Genomic DNA, 25767 nt, shown 5'->3' with positions numbered 1-25767 from the left:
TCCTGATATTCATAAATGACCTCCCCGACAACATTGCCTCTGAGATGGGTATATATGCTGATGACACTACACTCTATGGCAGACACGACAGGAAGACGAATGAACACATTTCTAAAGAAATGGCAGAAACACTAGAGGAAGACCTCCAATCTGTAGTGGAATGGGGACAAAAGTGGTTGGTCGCGTTCAATGCTGCCAAGACTAAACTAGTTTCATTCAATAATTACAAGAAACCCTCTCTACCACCAATAGCAATGGCCAACGACTCTTTATCTGAGAGTCCATCTTTCAAACTCCTTGGCCTAACGTTCACAGGAAACATGAGTTGGAACAATTACATTGAAGGCATTGCCAGGGCCGCTGCAAGAAAGGTAGGCTCTCTCTACCGTGCTAGAAAACTACTAACACCCGAAAGTATTCTGTACCTCTATAAGGCCACCATTCGCCCATGTATGGAGTATTGCTGCCACATCTGGGCTGGTGCATCTGCTACTAGTCTCTCGCTCCTTGACAAGGTTCAAAAGAGAGTCGCAAATCTGATAGGCCCTGAACTGGCATCTAAGCTTCAGCCTCTGTCCCATCGACGAAATGTTGCATCCCTCTGCCTGTTCTACAAGTATTTTAGTGGTGAATGCTCTGATGAACTGCAATCACTTGTGCCCCCACGATGCGAGCACCCTCGACAAACCCGACAGGCTACTAGATCCCACCCCCACACTGTAGAGGTCCCTAGATGTAAAAGATCTTTTTACTCCAATAGTTTCTTCCCCAGAACCGCAAGACTCTGGAATTCCATTCCAGGTCCCTGCTTCCCCAACAGTACTGACGTGCAGAAGTTCAAGTGTAACGTGAACCGACACCTTGCTGCCCAAATCCCTACATAGTACCCAGTAGTTGTTGCCCCTGATAGTAGCCCCCTACACCAAAGTGGCAATTTGCCTTGTTTGGGGTGAAAATGTAATAAAAAAAAAAAAAAAAAAAAAAAATAGGCAAAATCAAGACACTAGAACCCAAGAACGTTTGCTCCCCCCCCTCCCCGACATGCCTTTCGGCTGGGTAAGGCAGAAAAGACTCAATAACACATACAAGCTTTCTCTATCACTCACTCACATCCCCACACATTAGCAACAATCAGCCAAAAAGAAGCGAATCTGAACGCCAGTCTATGGTTTCCCTTTGCCAGACTTTCACAAAAATCATTCGACTAGCTAAAACCACTATATATGGTTTTCCCCACTCTCTATATGTGCCTAAATATAAACGCAGATTCCCCACTACTGTCCGCCTTTGGAACACTGTTCTGCTGTCTGCTGGCATGCTTCTCAGCTAAATACAACATAGTGGCATTCAAATCTAATGTAAATAAGTTCCTGCTAAGTTGTCCTCATAAATAATCAAAGTCCACCCAGTTTACATTATTAACGATTACTTCACTACCACCTTATACTCATTAACTTTTATCCTCGAGTGGCCTTCTGGCCTTGATAAGTGGTTACTCACCCCCCCCCCAAGTAAAAACAAAATAAGTAAAAAATAATAATCACAGCCATACAAATACTAAAAAACAAGGTAAAACACATACATAATGCCATGCTGTCAAATGCTCTCTTATGTATATTATTTACATATGCATATATTCACACTATGAACATGTGTTTGCATAAATAACTGAAAATAATTTTTATATTCTTATTTCTTGTATAAAAATGTTTTGCTATAAAATTTAGTTTTTTTTTTTTTGCATTTATGAAACTATGTTCATGCACTTGCCACCTGGTGACCTTTTTATCCTCAGTTTCATTTAATCCTTCATTTTCTTCCTTCGCTAAGACAACTATTATACCGAAAATATATTAAATGTCAGTATGGTTCTTCACCATAGCCAAAAGTGTTATCATCGTTCCAAAATGCCCTATACCAAAGCCAGGGACCATACCACACACTTCTGAAGTCGAATGATTTCATTCAAAAAGTTTTCTTACTTGAAGTGGATGCCATTACTCAAAAAAAATTTTTTTTTTAAACTTTACCGTTGTTTGGGTAACAGCTCCTTTCTTATCTCCCTATTCTCCTCTTCCTCAATAAAATGAACACTATTAATGATGACTTCCTTCCTCTTTCTTATGTGAACACAGCCTCCATTTTTTTTTTTTTTTTTTTTTTTTTACCACCCACAAGAAAAATGTTACTACGTCAGTTGACTTTTACAAGGTCGGTGACAAATGACAAAGGTCATTAAAGTCATTTAAGTGCTTTACCTTCAGTGACTACCAAGACTAATTTATTAAATCAGCTATGAGAAAAAAACTTCTAAACATAAGTACCACATAAATGTTTGATTTTTTTATATCTTTCTATGAGAAATTAAAGCATATTTTTTAATTATTCTTTCGGCTCTCTTTAAAAATAGGGAGGAGAGCCACATTATTAGTAATAACTGACTTAATACTTAGTTTTCTTTTAATAAAATATGGAATGAAAAACTAGCAAAAATATAGTAATGGTAGGGCACAGGCCTATAATATATTCCTCTGAAAAGAGCACTTTTAAAACAGGAGTAAAAGGGGCAGATGCTTGGGCACCTCTAGCACCACCACCCATGCATGTCCCTGATGTTACTGCATTCATTCATCTTTAAAAAATGGGTTTAAATTTTTTTTGTTGTTCAAATTAGATAAATAATAGCACCATGTAGGCATGACTAACTGAGAAAAAATAAACATTTAAATAAACATAGCTGAGAAGCAGACGAAAACTAAATACCAAGATCTAATGTAAATACATGTAAAGAAATCGAAATCTTAGGAAGATATCAAACATTCTAGTAATCATATCATCTATTAGGCTCATGAGAAAGAACACAAAAATCTCTGAGGAATATACTCCGTGAATCAAGTGCAAGAAAGATCCAACCATTTGCCCTTAAAGGGACAGTTAAAATCGTAAAGATATCTCTTGGTTGGGCTCTCTAAAATAGCGGATAAATGGTATCTGGTAGGATATCCCATCCCCAACAAAAACAGAAAATAAAATTTAAGAAAAAATACCATAGCGATCATGTGTTCAGTATCTGCTTGAATGCAAAACTAAATGAGGTTTGTTTTTAGTTTTTCAACGAAGTCAATAGACACCAATTAATTTTTTTTATATAGAAATCGCTCCAGACAAGGTATAAAGCCACTTGATATTAGGAGCTAACAAGAATGAAAGATTATTATTGCTAAGACAGCAGATGCCTATTGACGTTAATCTTGAAAAGGCCAAGGCAGTAGGTAAGAGAAAACAGTGAGCAGGAAGAGAGTTCCACAATCGTGTATTCTTGCAAAAAAGCTACTGAAAAAAGAAGTTGTATTATAAGGAGATATCAGAACAGCAAATTAATGGTGGCCACTTGACTAACGGGTGAAGCAAAGGAAGCAGGGAATAGATCAAGTAATTTCTGATTAATATTATCCAATTACAGAAGGTGTTAAACCCTTGACAGATCTACATTCATAAAAAGGTTTAAGTTTGAACATTTGGTAAAAATTTGCAATTTTTATTTGTGACCACACAACTATGTGCAACCTTATAGCTACATGTTAATCTTCTTCAACAGTGTCGTTATATTTTAGCAGTCGGACCCACCCTTGCCTGCAGCAATGGTTGCAAAGCAACGAAAAGGGAAAGAAATTTGACTTGTCTTTTTCAGTTGAAATTAAAAGGCATTTATTCACGGTACTTTCCAAAGTAATGCATTGCATCTTGTTTTTAAAGTCTCTTAGTTTGCCATGTAGCTAACAAAACTCTGCCGTGTCGAACATGTGCTTTCCCAAAAAATGCTCCTGCCACCTCATGGGCCATACGTTCATCTAACATTGGCATACCTTGCTGGTCTTCTTACTATGTGATGCCTTTTTCTCTGTACTTTTTTGTACCCTCCTCTTCCTCCACTGTGTCGTCACTTCACACATTGACTTGCTCATTTGTATATGTGAGATGCCACTACTGCTTCTGCAGCCCATGCGACAGTGACACTGTTGCATGAGCACCTTTTTATTATATTCAATTGCACTGTTTAATTTAAAGATGTCGAACTAATTCATTAATCATATTGGAAATAATTAAGACAGTGTATATAAAACAACATTAAGGTAATTTCATGTACGTACGTACGTTATCACCTTGCATACTCATTTATTCTAATGAGATCGCCTGATGAGATGAAAGACACAAAAATAATTGAAAATGTTCTGGTTTTAGGTAAATGTTCTGATTTGACCTATTTTAAAATGAATTGTTCCTAGATCGAATTGTGTCATCTCATTTTAACTTTAAAACTTACCAATTGCATATTTTTTTTACTTTAATCGCATTTTACTTAAATTGCATTTTACTTTAATGGTATTTTACTTTAATGGTATTTTACTTTAATGGCATTTTACTTTAATGGCATTTTAATACTGTAATCCTGAATAGGAAACTGACATAACTTTTCTTCACTAACATCATAATTCGCACTAACAAATTTCTGTAATCCTGAAAAAAAAAAGACAGAACTCCTCTTTACTTAAACTGGAATTCACACTAACATTTCTCAACTTTGATGTTTTATCTCGACTGTCAAACATTAAACTGTCTGTCTTCCCCAATTTGTCCTCCTTAAAGCAGCGATTCCTCTCATAAATAAATGAATGCCATGCATATAAAAAGAATCTGACAACAAACACAGGTTTTTTACTTTTTTCTTTCCCTGATTCTCACACCTGACAAGCCAAACAGATGTGCTGTTGCTTCTATTACAAATACACATCTAAGTATTAAAATTTTCAATAAAGAAAGAATAGACGCGCTCCTTTTATTTAAGTTTTAGTCTTCATGACAATTATTTTATGGGAAAAGATATAACATTTTTTCTGTATATTTTACCTTGATACAAGTGTTATTTCAAGAGATATATTAGGATTAATAATATATTATATGGAAAAGTGGATTGTTGCTGGTAGTGGTGGAATGCTAACAATGCAGACTGACGACCTAGTAGTGCTGAGTTCAAATCCAATCAAAGCATTAATTTCACTTAACTTTCATGAGGTTCTATAGAAATGAGATGCACTTCATGGGGTTCTGTAGAAATGAGACGCACTTCATGAGGTTCTATAGAAATGGGATGCACTTTATGAGGTTCTATAGAAATGAGACGCACTTTATGAGGTTCTATAGAAATGGGATGCACTTTATGAGGTTCTATAGAAATGAGACGCACTTTATGAGGTTCTATAGAAATTGGATGCACTTCATGAGGTTCTATAGAAATGGGATGCACTTCATGAAGTTCTATAGAAATGGGATGCACTTTATGAGGATCTATAGAAATAAAACGCACTTCATTAGGTTCTATAGAAATGAGACGCACTTTATGAGGTTCTATAGAAATGGGATGCACTTCATGAGGTTCTATAGAAATGGGATGCACTTTATGAGGTTCTATAGAAATGAGACGCACTTTATGAGGTTCTATAGAAATGGGATGCACTTTATGAGGTTCTATAGAAATGAGACGCACTTTATGAGGTTCTATAGAAATGGGATGCACTTTATGAGTTTCTATAGAAATGGGATGCACTTTATGAGGTTCTATAGAAATGGGATGCACTTTATGAGGTTCTATAGAAATGGGATGCACTTTATGAGGTTCTATAGAAATGGGATGCACTTTATGAGGTTCTATAGAAATGAGACGCACTTTATGAGGTTCTATAGAAATGGGATGCACTTTATGAGGTTCTATAGAAATGGGATGCACTTTATGAGGTTCTATAGAAATGGGATGCACTTTATGAGGTTCTATAGAAATGGGATGCACTTTATGAGGTTCTATAGAAATGGGATGCACTTTATGAGGTTCTATAGAAATGGGATGCACTTTATGAGGTTCTATAGAAATGGGATGCACTTTATGAGGTTCTATAGAAATGGGATGCACTTTATGAGGTTCTATAGAAATGAGACGCACTTTATGAGGTTCTATAGAAATGGGATGCACTTTATGAGTTTCTATAGAAATGGGATGCACTTTATGAGGTTCTATAGAAATGGGATGCACTTTATGAGGTTCTATAGAAATGAGACGCACTTTATGAGGTTCTATAGAAATGGGATGCACTTTATGAGGTTCTATAGAAATGGGATGCACTTTATGAGGTTCTATAGAAATGGGACGCACTTTATGAGGTTCTATAGAAATGGGACGCACTTTATGAGGTTCTATAGAAATGGGATGCACTTTATGAGGTTCTATAGAAATGGGATGCACTTTATTAGGTTCTATAGAAATGGGATGCACTTTATGAGGTTCTATAGAAATGGGATGCACTTTATGAGGTTCTATAGAAATGGGATGCACTTTATGAGGTTCTATAGAAATGGGATGCACTTTATGAGTTTCTATAGAAATGGGATGCACTTTATGAGGTTCTATAGAAATGGGATGCACTTTATGAGGTTCTATAGAAATGGGATGCACTTTATGAGGTTCTATGGAAATGAGACGTACATTCATGAGGTTCTATGGAAATGAGACGCACTTCATGAGGTTCTATGGAAATGAGACGCACTTCATGAGGTTCTATGGAAATGAGACGCACTTCATGAGGTTCTGTAGTAGTAGTAGTATGTAACAAAAATCGTCACTTATTAAAATATTCATATAAAAATTAAATTAGTAATTTAATTTTTCATATGTAAATTTTTATCTAATTATGGTGTAAGGGAATTTCTTTCCGGATTTATCTCATGTAGGTAATGCCCCTACCTTGCACAGTTTCAAGTCACACTTGGGAAAGGTGTAGTACCTGTTAACCTCCTTCTTATATAATGGAGGGCTACCATACAGGAAGTAGATGGAGTTTCTCAACTGCAATACATCTAGGAAATGGGACTCTGTAAAAAAAAAAATGATAAAAAGAGTCCATAAGCCTTATAAGGCAATTTTCTAATGATAGTGTTAGAAACAAAACACCTGCTTCCGATTTGTCATGAGGTAACACGGAAGTTGTAAGGCTCGAAAAACTGCCAGGAGAATGCTAAGGTCAGTGGGCAATCTGGTCTAATTGAAGATAGCAAACCATAATAAATCTATATATCTATAAAAGTAAGTGTGTGTGTGTGTGTGTGTGTGTGTGTGTGTGTGAATACACTTTACAACCTATATACTCAACAAATTTTTGATCCACAGAATTTGGTATAGAGGGTATTCAGACATGTGGAAAACATTTTAATCCACTTTCATCTGGAAAAAAGGGCTACTAAGGGGTCAGAATTTAAAAATTGATATGTGGAGGTTGTCAGATTTTTATCTGTTTGTCAACTGTTTCACGAATGTGCATGTGTTAATAGTTCACATAAGATTCCTTATTTTAAGAATAAGTAGGTTTGAAAACACTTTTTAAAGATAGTCTCAAGCTGGCCTAATGGTTATCGTACTTGCCTTGCTCTTATTAGGTTTTGGTTTTGATCTCGAGTATTTTTTTTTTTTACTTACAATAAGTGAACTATTTAGAAAAAACATAATACTTGTATATACATGTCTCAGTTTCTGTGTGAATTAAAATATATTATTTATGTGTATTTTACGACCAGACAACGCCAGGTCGTGTGCTAATATATCCATAAAATTGTGTTTTTTTTTTCTCGTTCTTACATTGATATTAAAAAATTATTAACATGAACTTAACATACTCAGTCATGAATATGTGAGCGACTACATGAAGGTTAGCTAATTTGCATAATCATTTGAAAAACGAGCATTAATTAATTACTTATTCATTTTTTATGATTTCTTATCAGATGAATGGTTTCATTTCATTTTATGCTTACTTTATTGTATTCGTAGTTTTTAAATTGTGCACATTTGTAAAGAAGTTAAGATAAAAACGTTCCAGCACATGGAAATATTGTCATATCTATCTATTTCTCTCTCTCTCTCTCTCTCACTCACTCACTCACTCACTCACACACACACACACACACACACACACACACACACACACACACACACACGTGTGTGTGTGTGTGACCTTGTCGGTGTGTGTGAAAAGTCTCTACCAAACTCCTCTCTGAATATCTGGTCTACAGATTTGAAATTTGATACATAGGGTGTTTGGACCTGTAGCACACTTTCAATTTGGTTTTTAGTCAACAAAATTGTTGCTAAGGTGTTAAAATTGAAAACCAAACATTTGACCTTGGCATGAATAGTCTACTAAACATGTTTACATGCACAAATCTACATTCATAGGTTAAACAACGTTTTCTTTTTAGTTTTTTTAACTAGTTACGTACGTCTGGCTGTGGCTCAGAGACTAAGGAATAAGGCTGGAGAGTTGTAAGCTTTGGTTTCGATTCTTGTTGATGGTACCCAATTTATATATTTTTGTACTTTTGATATAACTTCTATATGTTAGGTACAATATAATAATCGATAGAAAATTGACTCTTTCATAATAAATAGGTAATTTTCATAAATTCATAATTAAGCGTATCTTACGACCGGGCACTGTTGAACGACCTGCTAGTTATTATCATTTCTAAAAACACACATAGTTTTTTGTTATTATTGTAAAGTAAGGGAATTTCTTTCTGAATTCATTTCAGGTAATAAAGTAAGTCTAAGATGGTTGTCTGACTTGCTATTTACTTTGCTACTTCCCTTACCACTTTAATGTAATTTGGTCCAGTGAAGGGGGGGGGGCGAAAAAAAGAAAAGGTTTTACTGATTAAGTACATGCGTGTATATAACATGATATAATCTTAGTGCATTAAAAAACATTTTATTTACAACCAATTTTCTTAACAATTTTTTTTTTTTTTTTATTATATTTTCACCCCAAACAAGGCACACTGCCACTTTGGTGTAGGGAGCTACTATCAGAGGAAACAATTACTAGGGTACTATGTAGGGATTTGGGCAGCAAGATGTCGGTTCACGTTGCACTTGAACTTCTGCACATCAGTACAATTGGGGAAGCAGGGACCTGGAATGGAATTCCAAAGTCTAGCGGTTCTGGGGAAGAAACTACTGGAGTAGAAAGATCTTTTACATCTAGGGACCTCTACAGTGTGGGGGTGGGATTTAGCAGCCTGTCGGGTTTATCAAGAGTGTTCACGTCGTGGGGGCACAAGTGCTTGCAGTTCGTCAGAGCATTCACCATTAAAATACTTATAGAACAGGCAGAGGGATGCAACGTTTCGTTGATGGTACAAAGGCTGAAGCTTAGATGACAGTTCAGGGCCTATCAGATTTGCAACTCTCTTTTGAACCTTGTCTAGGAGCGAGAGACTAGTAGCAGATGCACCAGCCCAAATATGACAGCAATACTCCATACATCGGGGAATGGTGGCCTTATAGAGGTACAGGATACTTTCGGGTGTTAGTAGTTTCGAGCACAGTAGAGAGAGCCCACCTTCCTTGCAGCGGCCCTGGCAATGTTTTCAATGTAATTGCTCCAACTCGTGTTTCCTGTGAACGTTAGGCCAAGCAGTTTGAAAGATGTACTCTCAGATAAAGAGTCGTTGGGCATTGCTATAGGTGGTAGAGAAGGTTTCTTGTAATTATTGAATGAAACTAGTTTAGTTTTGGCGGCATTGAACGTGACCATCCATTTTTGTCCCCATTCCACTACAGATTGGAGGTCATCCTCTAGTGTTTCTGCCATTTCTTTAGATATGTGTTCATTTGTTTTCCTGTCGTGCCTGTTATAGAGTGTGGTGTCATCAGCATATATACCCATATCAGAGGCAATTTTGTCGGGGAGGTCATTTATGAATATCAGGAACAGTAGAGGTTCAAGGATAGACCCGTGGAGCACTCCCGCATTTATATCATATTCTTTAGATGTACAGCCGTCGAGGACAACCTGGATTTTTCTCTTATCTAAAAAGGATTTAAATATGTTAAGTATTCTACCAGTGATACCGTATGATCTAATTTTCCTGATGAGACCCTCATGCCATACCCTGTCAAAAGCCTTAGATATATCTAGAGCTACCGCTCTGCCCTACCCCGCTTTGTCCATAGAATGGATATACGTTCAGAGATTACAGTTAGGATGTTTGCTGTAGAACGGGCTTGTCTAAATCCATATTGTTGGTCAGTCAAAAGTTTAGCATCTGTAAGGTGATGGACTAGAGCATGGTTAATTAAGATCTCAAATATTTTGACAAAAAGTGGGAGGAGGCTAATGGGGCGATAATTTGATGAGTCACTTCTTTCGCCAGAATTCTTGAATACTGGAACCACAGAAGCAGTTTTCCAACAGCCCGGAAAGCAAGATTCATTAAGGCATTTGTTGTAGAGTTTGGAGAGAACTGGAGCTACTTCAGCTGACCACTTTTTTAATAGCAGAGCTGGGATGAGATCGGGTCCACATGCTTTTGAAGTGTCAAGGTTTTTTATGATAGCATACACTTGAGCAGGGGTTATTTTCAGATCGTCTAGCGTGGCGTCTGTCCGCATAGGAAATTCAGGTAGGGGGTGGTTGGAAGGGTCCAGTGTGGAGTTTGAGGCAAACCGACTGGCAAGCATGTTAGCCTTCTCGGTTGCTGAGCAAACAACCTTGTGATTTTTGGTTAGTGAGGGAATTGTTGATTGCTCATTATTTACTACACTGTTGTAGATTTTCCAAAAGTCACAAGTTCCTAGTTTTTGTGCTTCGATGCGTTTTTTAGTGGTTTCTGTAAATTCTCTCTTAGCTGTCGCTATTTCTTTCTTAACGCTACTTCTAGCTCCTATATACTTCTGTCTGTTTGAACTGGACTTATGGCTGTTAAATTTGCGGTATGCATGCTGCCTTTGAGCAATGGCAGTTGCACAAGTCGAAGTAAACCATTGGAGAGAGTGGGGCTTGCTATAAAATTTCCGCATGAGAACATGCGCTTCGATTGCAGTTTTGAACCATTCAGTGGTCTCGTTTGCGCACTGTTCAGCAGGAAGAGAAAAAATATTTCCCCATGGGGCATCTCTGATAAGATCTCTGATGGCTTCCCAGTCAGCCTTTTTATAATATCTCATTGTTTTGAGCACTGACTCTTCAGTTTTGGCTCTAGAGTTTAGGGCGATTTCAACCATTATCACTGCATGATCAGCGTTCCCAAGTGGGCTGTCGGCATTCATTATACAGTCATCGGGAACTGTGGTCAAAAATAGATCTAGAAGTGATGCATGTTGTTCTTCCTGGTCAGGGAAACGGGTTGGAAACCTAACAATTTATGATAGTGAGTGAGATATAGAGAAGCTATGAGTTGTGCTGCCCGCTGCATCTGTGTAAGTAGAGAATTCAAGCCAGTTTTTGTGGTGGACATTAAAGTCACCAAATACATATACTTGTGCACTAGTGTCGAGGGAGAGTGCTGTGTCTATGCTGTCAGAGACTTTGTTTATTATGGTGCAGTCCCGGGTCAAGGGAGAGTGGCAGAGAAAGTAAAAGTAGCTAATGTTGTGTTGCAAGTTTAGTCTAAAGCACATAAAGGCTTGATCATCCGATTCTAGGTTTGTTTCTCTAGTCAAGGGAAGGGTATTATGAATGTAAACTCTAAGTCCGTGCATGTGTCTGTCAGAGTCCTTACGGCAGAGTGGGAGATATCCAGGCATGTTAAAGTAGTTAGAGGGGATGGAGGAGTGTAGGTTACTCTCATTTAGTGCTAAGATATCCGAGGTATTTGTTAGGAGAAATACTTCAATATCAGCTAAATTAGTTCTAAGCCCACGGATATTTGTGAATGCAAGCATCAAGGGAGGAGGCAAGTTGGATTTGTTTGACCCTAAGCCTGGTTTAAGCTTATTTTTAGATTGTACTGTCATCATATTTTTTAAAGAGTATCAGTTTAGGTAAGGGGGAGCTAAACAAGAGGTTATGCAGAGCATCAGACATGTATCACAAGTAGACCATCAGCTGACCTTTCTCCAATTAGGATTGTGGCCTCAGGAAAGCCCACCGGGGATGAGTGCAGGGTTCCATTTCCATGCGTGACATGGCACTGCAAACATCCCGATATTTTACAACTGTTGCTGGAGCAGCCGCTCTAAGCGCTACCAAAGAGTTAGGGCACCTGTACTACCAGTCGGAAACAGCAGCTAGGAACTGTCAATCCGGTACCCTCGACCCATCAGAGGAAGGTCAACCCAATCTAATTGCTCAGGCATATATGGTACTCAAGAACTCTCAAGTGCCCAGTTTTAGGGGTGGGGTGTGTCGGGAATGGGGAAGACGGCGTTCATTGCACTAGACAAGAAACAAGATCATCCACTGAGTGTTTCTGTCGAATCACTGTGATAGCATCTCTGCACCTGACTAATGGGCAAAGGAGTATGGGAGCCGGGCGATAGACAGAGCCTATCTACTCCTTAAGAAGTTTAGGTTTGCAAACCGGTAATTTGTTTGAGTCACCAGCTCTAAGAAGGTCGTCATCCAAGACTGAAGAGGCCTCCCTCCCCTTTGGTTTAGTTTCAGAGTTTTCCTTTTCCTAGACGGATGATCTGGGAAGATCTACTGGGTCCGTCAGCACTGAGAGGGTTTGCTCTGCGCCTGGGTTCTAATCCAGGTATTTCTGCGACCCCGCGTGGTTAGTTAATGTTACTGGGTTAGTTTGTAGAGGTTATATATCTGCTGAATAGTTACACTCCTCAACGTGATTTAGGGACATTGCTATTTCATTGTTACTGGATAAAGGGGGTGAGTAGAGCTCATGCAGTGTAAGCAACTAACATTGTAAGAAGGCTTGTTAGAAAGGAGATAATGTGGTTTGAGGCTTTCCCTTTATATTTTTTTTATTTTATTTATGTTAGCTTAGGTCTAGGATAACGTTACAGTATGAGTAGGTATTAAGAATTGAACTACGAGTTGTGCCCAAACTATATTTTAGATTACAGGAGGGTTGAGATGTGAGTGCAATATAGTACGGGTAAATCAGTAAGTTTCGAGTCATGTATAATTCGGTAAATAGATATATGGGCAGGTTTTCAGTAGATGCAAATAAAGTTGAAGTTGTGTTTCTATTATTGAGGGAAGATAATTTCAGCTTTCAAGTGTCATGGACATTTAGCATAACAAGGAATATAGGTTCATTCATTGCAAAACTATCTAGGAGGAGACATAGTTATGTAATGCAGATCGCTTTGCTTCCGAGTACATACTTTGGCTGTTAAATACCTAATTGAATAGGAATGAACTCTAATGCATGTCTAAAGGGTAGAAATGTATAGATGTTTAGTGATGACTAAGCAGTTAGCATGTGAGGGTTAGGAACTGGAAGTTAAAGATTCCACTACAAATGCTGTGCAGTATAAGAGTTAAGTTGCTGCTTGGTGGGAAGAAGCAGTCCCGACCTTGCCTGGTCACCGAATATGCTTAAATATATTTTAATTCAGGCAGAGTACGTATTTATTATTACAGTGCCAATTCTCTACTGAATATTATATTTGACCAGAATCAAAACCAAAACATTTAGCCCTCCAGCTGAGTTCCCTACCGATGTAGCTATCAAGAGATAAATAAGAAATATTTAATATTAAACGAGTTGAGGAAATGAATTTAATTTGCACATGCTCGGAAAGAAATGAAAATATGCCGGCAAGTTGAAATTGACATTTTGCATTTCAACTCAACGAAATATGTCTGTACGCGTCATTCATTGCTAAAATAATTAAATGAAAGGATAATATAATAATAAAATAAATAAAGATATAAAAAATATTTAAATCAAATAAAAAAAATTGCAGAAAAAAAATTATTTGACAAGATGACCTGCGGCAAAATATATATCTGGGTTATATTTCCTATTGTTTATAATGAACTTGTAGCAGAAACAAATGGAACTTTTTTCTTTTAACGAATCAATGCCTCTCCCCTGTGCTATTTGGCCACATACTGACCAATCAGGGGTACAGCGCATTGATCCTTCCTATCCCCTAAGGAAATCGGTTTAAGGAATAAGAACTCGTCCTTACTGAGGGAGACCCCAAACAGAACGGACCTCTTTTCTTCTCTCTCTCCACCTCGGTGATCTCTAACGGTATCGACGATTTCATGGGGAATAACTATCGCGATAGCACCAGGTAGCCAGAGTCCAGCTTTTGACAAGGAACATATCACATTCTCCTTAATAAACCTTTTCTGTGTTACCTTTTATGAAGTTGTTGCGTTCGTTATTTCAGAAGCTTGTATTGAATTATTTATTTTATTAGGTTGTGAAGCATTCTAAACCCCAAAACTATTCCAATTATTTTATTCGTTTTTTTTACTTATTATCATTAATATAATAAATAGGGAGAGAATGTCAAGTGCCATATATAATAAAACCGAGGGAGGGAGTGATAACATATAATGAGAGAGGGGTCACTTCATGATAAATTATGGCTTATTATATTTTAAAAAATAACTCGATCCACAAACTGAGCTAAGTTTTAGCATGCATTGTGCCTGATTAAAATATATACTAAACAAGCCTTAGAGAAACAAACAAAATATTTATTAAATTAAATAATGATGTGTGATGGTGGCCCTGAGCTTGCACACAACTGTTAAAAGGGCGATTATTCACAAAGTCATTTTTAGAGTTATTCCCCCTTTATGTATTCATAGCGTCCTTACAAACCTAATGAACATAATAGTCTTCAATCGTCCGTTGTGATTTGCGCCGATCAGACAGTGTTCGGCGATAACATTGCGTTCAGAATTTCGCTTTACAACGTGGGCAATAATATTATATATAACTTGGCCTTTTTGGTCAAGATCAAAATGTAGTATCTGTTCTTCAGATGCTGCTGCTGCACTTCCATTTCTTGTTCTCTTTCGGCGAAGGATCAGTCCTTCTCCTTCAGTCCTTCCTTCACCTTCACGACTGAGACAATTTTTATTTTTGTACCTTTTCTCCACGTTAAAAAACGACCCTGATGTCTAATTCTGTCCCGTGGGGAGACATAGTAAATAGGTACAACGTGGGCAAAATAAGATGGCGTCTATTTCTAATTGGTTTGATCTTTTTTTTTTTTTTAAATCATGTTACTCGTGTTATGTGTTCAGTTGTTACTAGGTACGGGTAAAAATGGGCGGACAAAAATGGGGGACCTAGTTTTGAAAGCCGATTTATCTTTTTTTTTTTTTTTTTTTTTTTTTGTAGGTTTCCAACTACTTTTTGATTGTATTTGAAAGATTAAAGACTAAACTTAATTTCCTAAAGGAAAAAAATATTTTGTGGCGAGGTGCTCGCTGGGCAAAACAACAAACAGCTCACTTAAAATTAATTTTTCAAAAACATTAATAAGAAAACAAATAGTTAGAAAAATTAATTAAAAACAAATAATCAGACTTGGCTTGTCATAAGAGGTGTAAATTTATTTGCCCTGGTGTATCCACACTCGTGTTTATTTTGAGTCCGAAAAAAAAGAAGAAGAAATCCTTCCCGACTGGTCAAATGTTTTTGGCATTAAGTTGGAAAGAAACGATAAATTAATTTTCTTTAGAAAAGCCGTTCGTTCGGGTAAGGAGCGGAGTGAATAGTAAGAAGAATGTTTTCCTTTTTTTTGTGTGTGGTTTCGCCCTTGGAACCGGCACAGGGTGTATCCACGCACGAGCGACAGAGCGTGGCAGTAACGCGTCTTACTCCTCTGGTGTTCGCGAACAAAAAGAGAGCGAGAGACTCCTCGAATTTAGTGCCATGGCTTTTTTTTTTGTCTTTTTTTTTTTTTTTTTTTTTTTTTTTTTTTGAGCTCTCCGGAAACGGTGAATGTTCAGTGTCACTGTCAAAATTAGTTCCGGAGTAGACGCTACAATTTGTACACGTGAAAAAAAAAAAAAAAAAAAAAAGTTATGGAAATGTTTTCACGGCGAGCTACCCAATTCAGCTAAATTTTGAAGTTAAATAAATTCATTGTAAAAAATCCTTTAAAAGATGAATATTAGTTTTCTGGGTCTATTTCAAAGATAATTAGTAAAGTCCTAAGATATTGAATTAAATAAAAAATTTTAAAACACCTTGTTTGTACAAAACATACATTAATTGGCCCAAAACCGAGTGATTCTGGCGTTCGTAAAACGCAACACACTAAAATTTTGTAAACACGACAATTACGAAGGCACAAAATTTCAGGCAGTCGAAAGACTGTGAAAATGACCTCATGTAATTAAAAAGGAGGAAGTTCTTTTTCCCCACCAGTCGCGCATCCGTACATTCCTTTTTTTTTTTTTTTGAACGTTTGTATTAATTTTTTGCATTTTTTTCATTTAATTATTTTTCTATGTTCCTATGTGTAAATTAATTTTTTTCTTTATTATTGTTCAATATTATATAAAAAATGTTACGCCGAAAGTTTCACATTCTTGCAAGCAAGGAAATTATTAAAATCTTGCATATAAAAATTATGCGAAACCCGTAATTTAAAAAAAAAGTAGAAATATTTTTTGCAATTATAATTTTTTTGTGTAAACAATGCTTAATTCAATGGTAATATCGGTAGTTCGAGAAATTTATTTTTCTTCGAGTTATATAGAATTCATTAATACGGATTTAGGGGCTTTTTTTGTAATGTTCCTATAAAAATTATTTTATTTTATTTTTATTGTTACAAATTACGATGCTTTATATATATATATATATATATATATATATATATATATAAGCAAAAATAAAGTCTTGCGTTTTTTATTTACTACTGAAAACTATAGCTGTAGTAAAGGTATTTTTTGTTTAAACGAAATAATACATTTTCACTCGGATTTAAATAAAAATAATTAGTTCATTATATTCCACGATCATCATTTGATAAATACTGAAAATTTCATTAAAATTGGTTAATTTCCTGATTTTTGGTGATTTTTTAAGTAAAGGGAGGGGTCAAAATGTTTATACAATTGAGCATCGGCATTCATTTTGCTCGTACCTAGTCGTTACCAAGCACCGGAGAGCGCACTTATACTTGTTAACACTTCCAAAAACATTTACAAAAATAAGTTTTAAATTCCTATACATAGAGATGTTAATATTTATGGTTGTAAAAGTACTCGTCAGAATGTAATATTCTACCGAGGTCAACATAGGGATATGTATGTCATCTTAAACTGAGCAGAAAGTATTGCGTGGATCATTATTCAATAAGCACAATGGCAATGTTTATTCTTCTAGCTAGAAACAAAGTGTAATGTTACTATACTTCATGTTTTCTGTGCTCGGTCAGTGAAGTAGAAATCTTTCTAGACTGAGACAATCTTAACTTGTATAGCAATCCAGAACGGCCCTTTTTAGAGACCTACAATCATGGGAAAACAAGTAAATAGGGAACACAGTATTTATTCAGGTATAGTAGACACCTCCAAATCTCTGTGCAAAATCAGTGACGTCATTTTGTGTATAAATTCAATATCAATACGTGATCAAAAACGCTAAATACGAATAATGGAAATAACTTCGTTTTGCTATTTTGTTTGGTTAGACTTAGATATTTGACAAATACTATATTAATAAAAAATACAAATGTATGATTCTAACGAATTTATGTATTCGTCTGCTATGCTAATATTTTTGTGTGCCATAAATTTGTGAATTCAAACGGCTAATACTAATATAATACTAATCAGTTATGAGTTTCTATGTTTTGTGGATTAAAAAGCAGTTAAAAACGTGAGCACTAGAGACAAATAAATCACATTTGTACGATATATATTTTTAATTGGCATTGATTTCACTATTTTACATATGTTAATAGTCGATTTCATATATTACAATATTCAAACGATTAGGAAACTGTTAGTCAAAATTGTATGCCTGAAACTGAACATTTTGGGAGAACAGAATTTAAATAATTTTAATCTTTTAAAAATTAACTATTTTTGAAAATGTTTTTATTTGCAATTCAACTGATTATATATACTCCTCGGCCTAACGCTTTCAGGAAACATGAGTTGCAACAATTACAGCGAGAGTATCGCCAGGACCGCTGCGAAGAATGTAGGTTCTCTCTACCATGCTAGAAAGATACTAACACCCGAAAGTATCCTGTGCCTCTATAAGGCCACCATTCGCCCATGTATGGAGTATTGTTGTCATATTTGGGCGGGTGCATCTACCACTAGTCTCTCGCTCCTAGACAAGGTTCAAAAGAGAGTCGCCAATCTGATAGGTCCTGAACTGTCATCTAAACTTCAGCCCCTGTCATTTTCTACAAGTACTTTAATGGTGAATGCTCTGACGAACTGCAAGCACTTGTGCCCCCTCGACATAAATACCCCCCGACAAGCAGCTAAATCCCACCCCTTCACAGTAGAGATCCCTAGATGTAAGAGAGCCTTCTACTCCAGTAGTTTCTTCCCCAGGACAGCTAGACTTTGGAATTCCCTGCCGGGTCCCTGCTTCCCCAACTGTACTGACATGCAGAAGTTCAAGTGCAACGTGAACCAACATCTTGCTCCCCAACTCCCTACATAGTACCCCTGATGCCCATGTCCCTGATAGTAGCCCCTTACAACAAAGTGGCAATATGCCTTGTTTGAGGTGAAAATGTAATTAAAAAAAAGTTTTATAAATAAAATTATAAAAACATTGAATTTATTTCATTTGTTTAATTTATGGATTCAAGATAAGTGACAAAAAATAGGTCAATCAAAATAGTTCATCTCTTCTCTTCTCTTCTCTTCTCTTCTCTATCTATCTTCTATATAAATAAAATGAACTCATTTTTTCCCGATGATTTTGACCTTAATAGGATTAAAAATCAAGCTATTTCATGCAAATATAATATGCACAAACGGCAGAACAATATCTGAGGTGTGTTATAGGCTTATTATTTCTCAAATTCCTCGATAATCTTAGATTTCTATACTTTTTCTGCTGAGAAGTCACGGCCAAAATCGGTTAAGATCAATGGAAGTGGTAAAATATTTTCTCTCTAATAAATTCCTCCTCCTCCTGCCACCACTTAACACCGTTTGGGGATCGTTCACAAGGAACAGTTGAGAAGAGAACACCGTTTTGGCTTCGTAGTTCTTTCATGTGAAGTTATTTAAAATCACTAAACTAAGCTGCAGTGTGTGGCGTAGTGGTTAGCGTGCTGGACAATTCACATTATATTTTCATGTTCGCGCCAACCTACCATAGTCTTTTTTTTTTTTTTTTTTTTCCTAAACAACTGGAATGGACTTTTCTTGGTGGCCAAACTGTTAACGTTGCAGATGTTTTTTTTTTGTTTTTTTTTTCACACTTTATTTTCCTACTTTTACTCATGACTCCGGGTTTGATCCTTCCTACTTACCTACCATAACATTTTTTAAAACTACCCCCCCCCCCCGTCCCGGAAACAAACACTCGGGCAACGCCGGGTACCCCCGCTAGTATTTCATAAAATGAAATATGGTGGTGGTAGGAGTCACATACAAAAAATATTTCCCTTCACATATTTTACAAAAATTTCATTTTAAATATAAATTAATTCAAAAGTGATCAAGTATCGAACATTTCATTAAAATTTGATCATTAGTATGCATGTGACTTCAAAATGGCCACTTCATAGGAACATTATTTTAAGGTGTCGATAAGGTAAAAATGATTTAATGTTGGATCTTCATTATTTTTGTATGCTGAAACATTTTTTTCTATTATTATTACTAGTTTATTTTAGGCTTCTTTTAAATGGTAGAAAAGTTACATTACCTTATATTAAGGTCGCATCAGGTTACATATAGGAGTTAATTTTGTAGTGCACTTTGGAGGTACCAAGGATATATAGTATATTAGTTGCAATACCAGTCCCAGAGTGCTTCGTATTACTGATACATAATATTTAATATGTGCAATAAGTCAAATCCTAAAATACTTCAAAGTAATAAAAAATATCAACTTGTTGAAGTTATCAATGACTGTCAGATTGCTAAGGTTTATTTCCCATGTTTTGTATTTGGAAAGGGATCAGATATCACTTTTCCTATATCAGGGGTCTCCAAATTTTTTTTGAACCGGGGGGGCCATATTGCTGACTTTTTTAGAGCAATGCAGATCAAAATTAAAAAAAAAAACGACCTGGATGTGTTTTATACTATTTGCTTTGCTTTTTTTAGTGAAACTTGTTCTCCAAAACCTCATTTTTTTTTTATCATTTTCAGAACAGAAAGAAAAACCACCACAATATTTTCACAAATTTCCATTAAAAAAAAAAAATTCCTGAATTTTCTTTTGTTTTCTGTAAAAGTTCCACAGATCAGATTAAAGATTTTGGTGTACAGAATAGTTAGCATACCCCTGTCCTATATACTAAGGAATTAGTTATTTGCTCTTATTACCGTTTCTCTCTTTTTGGCTAGTTTCGATAATGTAGATAAAACAATCATTATATGCATATGCTAAGAACAAACATGTCTGACTTTTTTTTTTTTTTTTAATCCTCCAGTTTGAAATATCCAGGAATTTTTTATGTGATTGATTCTTGAATTTATAATTACCCATCACTTCTATAGTGACAATTCTGAAAATAGACCATAAACAACTGATGTTATGAATTGGGAAATGTTTAAGTGTAGGTTTTAAGAGTTATCAAATTTTGATAATGTTTTCATGTGTGTATCATTAACTTGTTTACATCTCGTTAAAATATAATTTTTAGAGGGTGTGTGTGTCATACTTCTATTTGAATCCGTTTGTTTAGGTCTTATAGTCTAAAAAACCACAATTTTCCATGCATGGGGTTTTGTTGCTACATCTGGAATGCTGCATCTACCACTAGTTTCTTACACTTAGACAGGGATCACAAAGGAGTCTCTAATCTAATAGATCTTGGAATATTAACCAACCTCTCTCCAATCGTCGCAAGTACTTTAATGAAATGTTCTCTGATGAACTGATATAACTTGTGCCCCATTAATATACATACTCCCAATTAACCCGACAAGTAACAAAATCCGACCCTTTTACTGATGAGGTCCCTTAAATGCTGGAAACCTTTATACTCTAATACTTTCTTCCCTTGGTCTGCTAGAATTTGGAATTCCCTGCCTGTTTCCTGCTTTCCTGATTATACTAACCTGCAGAAGTTTAAATGTAATATGAACAAACCTAAATAGTACTCCTTACGTTTAAGTGGCAACATGCCTTGTTTTGAGTGAGAAGGAGTAAAAAAAAATCAATTTATCCAGAATTTTTCTACATAATCATCACAGGCGCCAATGAATTTTGATCGGTTCAATTCTTTATGCATTGAGGAATTCAATGACGCTTCTATGCTTCTGACGTACGTCCATGACAGGGGTTGCTTTCTTAGTTTCACACCGTCAATATCTGCAACAGAGATAAAAATTACAGGTCATGAATGCATAAGTTCAGTCACCATAACAACGGAATTTGTAATCCCCTGTGATCCATTTAAGTGGAATCAAAAATAAGAGGCATCACTTTTGAAACGTCCTTTGTATTAATATGTAATCTCCTATAAGCAGGTCTTCACATTCCCTGAGCATACATTTTTTTTTTTGTAGGAATTCAGAAAGTGAAATACTTTTTATTTTATTTTTAATTTAATCTAAGGAGGAACTAAGGAAGTTCTATTTATTTTTATGAAATAAGGGAAGCAAACCAGCAGTTTTACTACGAGTGGGGGGGGTCGTTCTAATATAATGAAGCAATTAAATGTTTGTTAGATAAAAAAATAGTTAAGCTGTGAGTTGATATTTCTTTTCACCGGTTTAATCATTTTTCAAGTTCATTTTTTTGTTACCCTTACTCACTTCAAACAAGGCTTGTTGCCACTTAAATGTAAGAGGCTGCTATTTGAAATCATATCTACAGAGAACTATGTGGGGAGTTGAGCAGTGACATTACATTTAAACTTCTGCATGTTAACACAATCATGAAAGTAGGAAACAGGGAGGGAATTACAAAGTCTAGAAGAAGCTATTAGAGTAGAAGGCTTTCTGGCATCTAGGGACCCCAACAGTGAAACGATGGGATTTTGCTGCTTGACAGGTTAATCAAGGGTATGTATGTCAAGGGGACACAAGTGCTATGAGTTCCTCAGAGCACATTCCGCTAATATACTTGTAAAACAGGTACAGTGATGCAACATGGTGGCAATGGGGCAGGGGTTAGATCTTGCTTGATAGTGCAGGACCTATTAGATTTAACTTTTTTTTTTTTTACCCTGCCTAAGAGTGAGAGGCTAATGGTAGATCCACCAGCCCAGATGTTGCAACAATACTCCATGCATGGACAAGTGGTGGCTTTGTAGAGATATAGGATACTCTCAGATGCAAGTAATTTTCTAGCATGGTAGCCTTTGTGGCAGGCTTGGCAATGTCCTCGGTGTATTTGTTCCAATTCATGTTATGTGTGAATGTAAAGCCGAGGAGTTTGAATGATAAGCTCTCAGGAAGGATGTTATTCATCATGCCTAATGAAAATATCTTTATGTTAATCTTCTTCAGCAGCGGCTTGGCTACCAGGAGCTTCTGGCATCCTTTTGCAGATGAGACTGAGTAATTGACTGATTTACTTAAACATTTTTTGCTCACTTTGATTGGCTGGCAGATTCACGGGTATGCGTGCCTCCATATTGTTTCTAAACCTTGATGAAGTTGAGGTCACGACTGCAGACACAATCTTCACAAACTTATTTGGAATTTTAACCTATTATTTTAAGGGGGGTAACTCTATTTTACTAAGAATTGTAAGAAAAAATTTTTTTCAGCTACTTCATTTGATGTAACAAAGTTTTATAACATTAATAAAAAAAAAGGGTAAACTGCAACATTATTGTAAATTTTCTTAAACAAAACATTTGAGCAAAAAAAAAAAAAAAAATTTTTTTTAATTACTTTAGTAAAATAGTTACCTCTTTTATAACAATAAGTTAAAATTCCGAACAACCAATCTGAATCTGCTTCTAGTTCAAAGCCTATAGTACCATATTGATTTGATATGATTTTCTGTAATATTCACTGCTAATTTTTATTGGACAATCAACATATATGCTAATCCAATGAAACGTTAGCATTTGTTAGATATAAAAACAGCATATCAATTCCTTGTTGTCACTATTTGCTAACTCTATTCACATACTGACTAAACTTTCTGTTTGTGTTCTTGCATGATCACCATTAAGGGAATCCAACATATTGTATATAGTTCATATTCCTTATTCAATTTAAATCGGTATTCAGTGAAGAATTTAATCCACCTCTATATTCTGAAAAAAAAAAAACACTCTAGACAGGTGTAAAATTTACAATGATCAAACCTATTTGTAGATGAAAATCCTCAGCTACCCCACCTCCCTGTGAAAGAAAATATTATTTTCTTTATGCGATTATGTGTGAATTACCTCAAAAACGAATTACTTTAGACTGTAAAGTCAGGGATCAGTTCTGCCTATAAATTTAACATAAAATGGTCACCTATTTCAGGGCCATTGTTTTATAGCGTTTTAAAACATGTAACAAGATTTTATTTTGTTCATAAAGAAGATAAATTCTTTTTATTTTCTTCACAAATTTCAGAAGAAATAAAAACTTATTCCAAAACCTTCCATTAATCCTAAGTCCGGGTGGCAAGCACCCACATACACTCCCAAGGTTCTACCCAAATCTAGCTAGCAATCTCGTCCTCTCCTACCCCATTAATTATCTCTTAACTTTGCTACGCACCCTAAGTCCGAGTGAGAAAGCCTTCAATTTTCTCAAAAACGAACAACAAAAAACATGGTTAAATCCGACCTAAAACAGTTACATGTTATTTAAGCATTATCTGGTCGAAAAAATGGTAATAATTTTACGCTTTATATGCTAAACTGATCTCCTACTCTAAATTCCAAACTATTTTTTTTTTCTAGTTTTCAGTGTATTCACATGTAATCGCCTTAAATATAGAATCAACTGAAGGGAGGGGGGAAGAATGGAGTAGTAATTCTTCTAACGCATTCACTTCTAAAAGACAAAAGGTCTGCTCTCTCTGCTATCGATATACTGGGACTGGGAGTAGGATGTATGTATGTATGTGTGTACGCATGTATGCATGCATGCATAAAGGCGAGAATTCCCATCATCCATGTTATTAACTGGCAGGGTGATTCAGGAGACCCGTGATAACTCCGAAATCTATGGAAGGATCGACCTCCCTCCTCGTATGAAACAAACTTAAATATGAAAATAAAAATTTAAAAAATGTTACTGCTTTCGTTCACAAAATGACTAATTCATTGTTTGACAAACAATGTTTGCCTATTCTAGCCATATACATACGTGAATATACTAACAATAAAAAAGAATACGATGGTGATTAAAAATTTCATTTTTTTTTTTTTTCCAAATTTAATTATTGAAAAAAAAATAAAAAATAAAACTGCTGATAAAATAACCGCCTGTAACACTGGCATCTTTTTTTCACGAGGGAATGATAACAAACAACACCGCCAAACCACATGTCTACGACTGTTGATGGAATATCGAGTGAGATATATTATGACTTTCTGAAATTTTATATTTTCGTTCTTCGTTATTTTTGCTTAACGATTCGGTTTTTTAAAAAAATATTTTATTTCCTGATTACAAAAAGTAATTAAACATTTCTGTTTTTAATTTTCTCCTTGGCTTGACTTTCATCTCTTTCATGTTTTCGTCCATTCGCCGGAATTTAATCGATTCTGGCACCATTTAAGTCTAGTCTGTTATGGAATCAGCCAATCCAGATTCTCTAAATATTTCTATAACTGTAATTTACGAATAGTACATATTTTACAAAATGAATGTTATTTTTGTTGCATTTTACAAGTTTTAGGGAATGACATATAAACATTCTCGAAAGGGAGACGACTCGGCCGATGATTGATTTTTCATTTTTGTTTCTCAACCGAGTTTTATTTAATAAGTTTTGTTAGTCTCTTTTTAGTGGTTTTAATTTGACTTTCAAAATTTCAAAGAAAGGAACTTGTAGTAATTTGAACGTGCAACAGTTCTCCATGTAAAGAAGTTTTTCCCTTTTCAGCGAAACGTTACGTAAATAAAAAGAAAAAAAGGTTGCCTTTTTTTCTTTCTTGGCATTCGGGCCAAGATCAAACTGTAGTATCTGGAATTGAAAGTGAATGAGAACTTTAGCTAGGATCAAACATAGACTAGCAAAGGTACAATGACGAACATGACCAGAGACCGCCCCCCCCAAAATTTTTGAGTGGCCTTGTGCTTAATTTTTTTTTGTTTATTTCTATTTTGTTTGTAAACTTTCAGAGGAATCCTTCATGACTGGTACATTTTTTTTATTTTTGCTACTAACCAGAGTGCCCCTTTTGGGGGAGCTGGTTTCCACCCACATTAAAAACTGACCTCATGTCTAACTCTGCCCACGTGGGGAGGCAAGTAAAAAATAAATAACTAAATAAAAGGGATCATTTGAAAGGAACAGTACAAAAAAAGAACATTCTCTGCCAATAGATGCTGGTCTGAAAAAGTAAATTAAAGATTGTTTCTTACAATGTGATTTTATTATTTATATTGAACTATGTAGCTCAATATTACTTTCTGAATATTTATTAGTATAATTATTAATTTATCACATTTGGTTAGTTTTATATTTAAAATACAATGGATACTATTTTCATAGAAATGTTAATAAACTCTTATTTGCTGGATGTTATTGATTTTTCTGCCCCCCCCCCCTAATAATTTTTTGCACTATCCAGAAAAATATCAGCCTTTTTAAAACATTTGTTGACAAAATATACTTCTTATTCGGTGGGATTTCCATATTAATTTGTATAACATTTTC

At 35.6% G+C, this 25767-nt stretch overlaps 1 protein-coding gene across 6 annotated transcripts in view; it reads left to right on the top strand.

Moving 5' to 3' along the window:
* LOC145292168 (LYR motif-containing protein 1-like) overlaps positions 1-25767 on the top strand; it is a 659461-nt gene that overhangs the window by 311953 nt on the left and 321741 nt on the right. For 4 of the 6 annotated variants that reach the window (XM_080138381.1, XM_080138382.1, XM_080138376.1 and 1 more), the window contains exon 1: positions 24341-24455. The exons of 1 other annotated variant lie outside the window; for it this stretch is intronic. The gene's annotated coding sequence lies outside the window, so the exon portion shown is untranslated. Of the gene's footprint in view, positions 1-24340; positions 24561-25767 lie in introns of those variants that run through there. One more of the 6 variants, XM_080138377.1, reaches the window with a different exon arrangement.

The sequence above is a fragment of the Euprymna scolopes genome, chromosome 13 (assembly GCF_053919585.1).
Source record: "Euprymna scolopes isolate OS-2025 chromosome 13, ASM5391958v1, whole genome shotgun sequence".
Classification (NCBI taxonomy): domain Eukaryota; kingdom Metazoa; phylum Mollusca; class Cephalopoda; order Sepiida; family Sepiolidae; genus Euprymna; species Euprymna scolopes.
This window is presented reverse-complemented; position numbering and strand designations above follow the sequence as displayed.